General features: G+C 38.6%; 1 pseudogene; it reads left to right on the forward strand.

Moving 5' to 3' along the window:
- The first annotated feature begins 1,489 nt into the window (after positions 1 to 1,489).
- LOC134203421 (uncharacterized) lies at positions 1,490 to 2,249 on the forward strand (annotated as a pseudogene).
- The last annotated feature ends 5,348 nt before the right edge of the window (positions 2,250 to 7,597 follow it).

A 7,597-nucleotide genomic window follows, 5' to 3' on the forward strand; every position in this document is an offset into this window, starting at 1 on the left:
CAATGTCATGAATCTGTTGGTCAGCAATTAAATATAAAAATCTACAATCTAGGTTTCTGCCTTCTGCGGAGCGCAGCAAACAAATTAAACATACAATAATAACGCAAACGATATCTCCAACACAAATTCTAAAGTCATCAATCGTTGATAATTACGTTCTATCTGTGAACAACAATCGAAGTGGCATCGTAAAGTAACGTGATTACATTGGAATTAAAGATCACGACAAAGTGTACTACAACAAACTTATCCAGTCCCCGGAAAATCAAACTTCATCGCGAAACAAAGAAATAAGGCTCCAATTTCGTCGCTTGCGTGTGTGCTCACTGCTGGAAAAAATACAAAAATAAGAGAAAAACTATTTCCATTGCTTTTTTAATGAGATGAACATCGGAGCCATGAGATGAAATCCAGGAGCAGTTCCCCTAGATGCAACTCAAACTAAATCTCGAAAACAAATTCCGAAGCCATCTCAACGTGACTACGATGAAAGTAAAGTGCCACGTGCAGAACCAGTTTCTAGAAAACCAAGCTGCAGCCAAAGAAACGGAGAAAGAATTCATCACATTTTCTTTGATAGATACAATCCAAACGAAATCTCAAACACATATGCAAAAGAATCCTCTCACTGATAGCACCGGAAGCAGAAAACATGACAAAGTATCTGACGAGAATCTTATTCAGTCTTCGGAAAACCAGGGGCCTCATTGTGTATCTCCTTTCGACAGCTCTTTCATATGACAGTTTGCATGATTTGCTCGTTTCGAGTTGAGGTACGCAATACCACCTCGAGCTTCAGCTGAAAAGCGGAAGAAGGAATTAATTGGAGGCGAGAATATGATGCACACATGGACGTTTGTGCAAAGACCAAAAAAATTTATGAGATGTAAATTAAAACACATTTAATCATTTATTTCGTACACATAGTCCATAAAATAGTTAAATTTTAATCGAGAATAAAATATATGAGGATTCATATCAAGATACTATCAATCAATTAATAATAAAGTTCGTAGTCTGAATAACATATAAGGCGACAATAAATATTTTTCCAAAATAATTTAATAGTACGTTATAGCCTAATTCAGATAGCACGAGGTATTTGTCGTGATATATGAAAAGAAAATATTATTTACTTTTGAAGTAGAATGTCTTCACTTGTCATAAGGCGAGTTTGTACTATCCCATTTAATTCCACTACTTTATTGTACCTTTGACGTTTTTCGACCTCGAATCGAGTCGAGTCAAGTACCATACACTGAAGACGACCTTATTGTTGAGGTCAAAATACGCATCTGTCAGAGGAGCAATAAAGTGGTAAAATTAAATGGGATGTTACAAACTCGTCTTATCACAAGCAATTGCTTATTATTGTCGATGAAAAAATAAACCGTGAACTTTGTCATCAAGATTTTCTTTATACATCGATGAAGCTGGTAGTCTGAAAAGGCTATTAATCATAGACACTATTAAGTTATCTGTTTAAACTATGATTAAAAAACATTGTCCAGGAACAGAAGATAAAGCTCGAGGAACCCAGCCAAGCGTGGAAGGTTTTGAAAGTGTTTTCAAAGCTGATCAAGTTGTTGCCCTTCTCTATGACAGAAAACGTGCGAAACATTGGAGTGATGAAACAATTACCGAAAGCTTGAAAACAAAATTTGTATTCGTAAAACAAAGCTACGAACATGAACGTAAGAAGTATCCTTTACCATCATGAAGAACGTTGCAGAAAATAATGAAAGATTTGAATTTCGACACTGGAATCCTGGACAACGTTATTGAACTTCTCAAGTTGAAGCTAAACACTAGGCACCTGCAGACCTCGACTGCGGTTTGGTGTTCGATGAAAAGGTCCATAGAAGAAGCACGAAGCTATTGAATGGCGAACAGCAAGTTTTACGGTGACATGACTATTTCCGGTCCAGAAGGAGTCATGCGTTGGTTTTCATGCTTGGCGGAATACGCAGTAGGTGGAAGCAAGTTGTGGGATACCATTTCACAGGTAATACCATTTTCGAAGGGGCCCTTAAAGATGTTGTCTACGAGATTGTTTCGAAAGTAGAAGCCGTAGGATGTAGAATAAGTTTAATTACCTCGGACTGTGGTCCTAACAATAAGAAACTATGGAATAGCATGGTTCTAAAGATTCTTAAAGAAGAGGTAATGGAGAGCTTCCTATAACACATCCTTCAGATAACTCTAGGACGATAGAAGTGATGCCTGATGTTGTTCATGTATTCAAATAGATTAAAAACGAAATTATACCTATACCTCCCTGCTGATGTTAAAAAAACGGGTTCACATCAAACGAAGTTAAAATTTCTCATCTTTACGATTTATTAAACTATAAAAAGCAAAATTTGCTGAAAGTATCTGGACTAGAAGGTCATATCAAAATTATATCAACATATGTTATTATGTTATATTGAATTTTTATAACAACATTTGTTAGAAACATGGTGCAGGATGTTGTTAAGATATCTAAATTTTTATCAAAATTACATTACTTGAAACAAAAAAACAATTAAATTATGTAACATTTTTGCCTTTCTCGTACAACAAAGTTGTACCGAATGGCTATCATTTCACTCTAAAATCGAACTATTTATAGAAGTTTCGGAGACCCATGATGTTATATACCAATCGACTCAGCTCGTCGAACTGAATAAATGTCTGTCTGTCCGTGTGTATGTGTGTGTGTGTGCACACGAAAACTGAAAAATATTAGCCACTTTTTTATATAGTAATTCTTACCCGATTTTTTCGCAACAAGTTCCATTCGACAGGGACAAGGTCTTGTTGATCACTATTGAATTTGATAACGATCGACCATTGCGTTTAAAAGTTATTACGAAAATGGAATCGAACTCTATAGGCGCCATATAAGGTTGGTGTCTTGGCTAAATGCGAGAAAGGCAGTATCACCATGTTTTTAGGAATTTATAACCGAATCAGATAAAAAATATATTGTTTACTGTGCAGTTGGAAATTTTTACAGGTCGTGATAGGTCTCCAGATTGTGATCAACAATCGGGAATATTAGTTTTTGTCTGAACAAGAATATTTTTCAAGAACATGAAAATACCAAGAACATGAAATTAGACGACCTTTTCAAATTAATCAGCGTAGTGATATCTATAGCTGGAGACTTTGCTCCATCTGTTAAAATTGCCTACTATTGGGCAATTCGTGCTTTGCATTTTCGCCTTTCTCGTACTAAGTACGACTAAGGCTATATTCGCTCCAAAACCAAACTTTTTATAGAAGGCCCTGAGACCCATAGTGTTATATACCAATCGACTCAGTTCAAGGATTTTAGGTGACGTCTGTGTGTGTGCCTGTGTTAAAAAAGACTAGCTCCCTTTTTGTACATTTCCCCTCACCGATTTGCTCACAACTGCATTCGGCTGGGAATCCTGTCCCATTGTTTCCTATTGAAAAATAGCCGGATCAGACTATGGGATTGACAGTCATGGCCAAAATACAATCTGTTTAAACCAAAACGCGTAAAAAAGTTTAGCTCACTTTTTTGCATTAGCATTAGACTAGCATTAGCATTGAGCAATTCTCACAAATTCGTAGGTGGTACAAGCCAAGACTATTGTATGAGAGTAACATTTCTTTCATCCGTTATCACAGATATTGGTTTGGGACTAATCACTATCTTTTAAATGGAAGCAATGCACTCTCCAATAGTCAAAATCTGTCCTGGCCACGTCCTTGCGAATGCTGAGGAAGGGGAAGGATGGTTAGTTGGACATCTACTTAAGAAAGATGCAGAGAACTCTACGAGATGCCACGGAAGGTTTTGAGATTGTGTGGAAGGTAATAACAGTAAGAATCGTTTTGGTAGAACGTGAAACACAGAAAGAATTGATGACTAGACGTTCCAGGAGGATGAATTCCGTCTGTTGCTGCCTAAGACTTTCGCGGCCAATCCATGACCCCACTGCGCTACGCGGCTGATTCACGATCCCACTACGATAACATCGACGGCCGATTCATCTCACTATGATGTAGAACGGAACCGTTCCTTTGCTCTTAAGGGGCTGTTCATAAACCACGTAGACTCTATTTTCACGTTTTCAAACCCCCTCCCCCCCTAGTAGACTTTCGTAGACTTTTCCGATTTCAATTTTAAACAAAATCAAATTCAGTCCTCTGTCCACGGTTGCTGAAGCCAGATCTCGTAATCAACTAGTGGTATGTCCTTGGGATGTGATTCCTCCCAAACTCCTGTACTCTCCAGCCCATCTGTTTCCACAAGTACTGAGTCGATCCAGAATACGTCTGTTACCCTAGCAGCACAATCCAGACCAATTTGGTTGCAGCAACTCATATGTGACTAAATTCGATTGCATATGAGTTACAGCGTCTTTTGTGCAACATGTTTGCTGCTCGGGTATTCCGTTTGCGTCTACTTCGCAAAGAAGCTCTTCTGGTCGCTATTCGATGATCTTCACTGGCCTCACTTTTTTAGATGATACATCTGCTTTATGAACACTCTTCCGGTGACGGTCTACGTTTACTTTTGAAGCAAAATATAAACCACATTCTGTGTATATGCGGCCTTGAAGAAAAAGCACACTCAAAAACGCAAATTCTAAACAGCAGTTTATGTATACTTACTAGCTAGTTGGCCAGCTACTGATGGACAGTAAATATCATACGGTAGCGGATCCGGAAAGCCGACACCGATTGGTGTCTTATTTATGCACTGTCGTAGTAAAACCCAAATTTATCCCCAAGTGGTGATTATGCCTTTCTCGATTCGATATGTTGGATTCGAATTAATGTTGTAAATGCTGTGCTAATTGCCTTCATCTTGGCGGTTAAAATATTTGATGCAACTCTATCACGCTGCTTATAAATTACTCAATAATTGAGTAATTTTTAAGCAATTATTATGAGAGTAATGGATTGCGTCATGGCTAAATTGATGAATGACTTAAAGTGTGCATGTAAACAGCGTATTTGTTAAAAGAAAAATAGAAATATTATTCAAATCGCATGAGTTATTAGCAAACAAAAACAGTAGTGTCCAACTAGGAAAGTTTCTCCGTCGAATGAAACTAGTTGCACTCGAATCGGTCAAGTCCTTCTATATGAAACGTGTTTAACAATAAAAAATTCCCGGGGCTACACACACACACACACACACAGTCAGACATGTGCTCAGTTTTTCGAGCTGAGTCGATTGGTATATAACACTATGGGTCTCCGAGCCTTCTATCAAAATTTGGCTTTTGGAGTGAAATTATAGCCTTCTGGTACAACTTTGTTGTACGAGAAAGGCAAAAAGGTGTAAACTCAACATCGCTGTTGATATCCTTCGGCTCAATAACTTCTATCTGACTATCTACTCGCTGAATCGGAAACGGTGGAGAGAAAAAGCCATTAGCAAGAACATGCTTCAGGTTACTTCTGTGTGGCTTACAACATGTTCTCTCCTCACACTTCACGATCTGTAACATGAGGATATATTTAGCAATACAACGCAAATTAAAAATATTAAACTATACCGACCTGCAAAAAATACTGGCTTTCGCGAACGTGTATCGCGTACCATGATTGATCGTTCACAGCTGGTAGTTCTCTAACTGACGATTCATCCATAAATTTAGCAATTACTGCGTATCCATCAATTTTTGTGTTTCCCCATATTTCGGCCAAAACTTCACCGGCATGCGCAAAATTCCTCTTTTCCATATCCTTATCGATGGTTTTGCCGTTGCGATCTAGATGACTACCGAAATGATCATGAGGTATGACTACACCTGATAATTCTCGGCTGAGAGGGGCCATTCGTCGCTCGACACGATTATACGCAGAGCGGCCGGGAGCATTGGTGAAAATGTAGAAACCATCCAGATCAAATCGCTTGAAATGATCAATGGCGTGAGCAATGACCTTCGGATATCTGGGATTCTCATCTGGACCTCCATCAACCGAGAGGATTAAGACGGGCTTTACAACTCCGTTTACTGTTAAAATAGTGTCATATGTTATATAACTAAAGAACATTTAATAATATTAAAGGTTTCATTGAGAACCTCGTCAAACTCTTCCAAATCTAACAGGTGGTGCAGATCGAAAGCGTGAGTGGAAGCATTGGACGACGAGTGCTTTCCACTACGGATTGCTACGAAAGTTGGTCCCGAGTAAGAAATGGATTTGGAGTCACCATTGATCATTTTTTCGTCGTTAATGCATATTCCAGCATACACGCTTGGTATCAATTTATGTCGAGCAGCTACGACGCAGTCGTGATCTGGTAGCGTCACTTTGTAATCCATATGCATTATGAAAGGGGCCTGCTTATTTGCTGCCGTTATACCAATAGGAACACGGGCTTTGTCGTCCTGTGATACAAAAGCAACTTGGCGAGATCCAAGAATCGACGCCACAGTTTCAACGGATCTATTCAAATTGAAAAAGAAATATATTTCCCATGCAAAAACCGAGCCATTTTTTAAATTTGGATGTGGATATGCTTTTCATAGGAATTAATAAATTTTACTAAAAAACAAATATATTGATTTAACATTTTGAAGAAGTATACAGAAAAAAATTAAAAATAATAAAAAAGCAATTTTCATGTTCTTTGAAATTCTGTAATTGTAAACATTTTCATTGACTTTTGTACGTGTGCCGACAGAAATCAGTTAAAAGAAAAGTGCAAAACTTAATGGATGTATGTCATTACAAAAGTTTTGAATAAACTTTTTTGTTGCGTCATCACCAGCGGTTGTAAAACGCGTCCCTGAGTCAAGCAATATTTTTATATTGCCTCAAGAGACGCATTTATTGAAACAAAACATCAGAAAATTTGCAAAAAACAGCGAAATGATGCTCTTGATTACGTGGCAAACCTACCTTATGGTTTCTGTGCAGAATTTCCCATCAACATGCCTTTTGTGTTCACTTGCTTGAGCACGACAAAGTTTCACTGGGACGGTTACCACGTGGCGTTTTCCTTCTACTGTTCGTGAATTCCGTGGCAAAAGTCGCAAGTACGTTGCACTTTTGGATAGTTGAAAACCCAAATCCAGCAACGCCTCTTGCATGTCGTCTAGAGTCTTACACGTACGAATCTTGTCCGTACGACGTCGTTCATCGGCTGCTCCACCTACTTGCGCAATGTTGACGATTGCTTTGAGGAGCTCCGGCTGCTCTTCTTCTAATCTAGGTCGCCCAGAGTTTTTCCGGATCTGGAACAAAATACTATGTCAATGAAAAAGAAATGAAACTTGATTCAAATAACCAACCTTTAACGATTTGGCAGCGTCTGGATCGCGATCAATGAGGGCCTTAATGGTTGCTTGCTTTTCTTCCCGGTACTTCTTAGCCAACCGCGCTCTATTTACTTTCGTCTTCAATTCCTTTTTTTATTCTCCAGATCATCCTTCAGTTTCTTGATCTTGGACTGAACATTTACCTCACCCAAACCAGAATCCCGAGCAAGCACTGCGGCGTTGATTTGACTTTCAAGGACAAATATCTGCTTCTTGATGTTCTCCTGTGCCGGACAAGGCCTACTGCCTTCATCGCTTTCATCACTGCTAAGTTGTCGAACTTTCTTACGCTTTGCTGT

The sequence above is a fragment of the Armigeres subalbatus genome, unplaced genomic scaffold, assembly GCF_024139115.2.
Source record: "Armigeres subalbatus isolate Guangzhou_Male unplaced genomic scaffold, GZ_Asu_2 Contig1848, whole genome shotgun sequence".
Taxonomy (NCBI): domain Eukaryota; kingdom Metazoa; phylum Arthropoda; class Insecta; order Diptera; family Culicidae; genus Armigeres; species Armigeres subalbatus.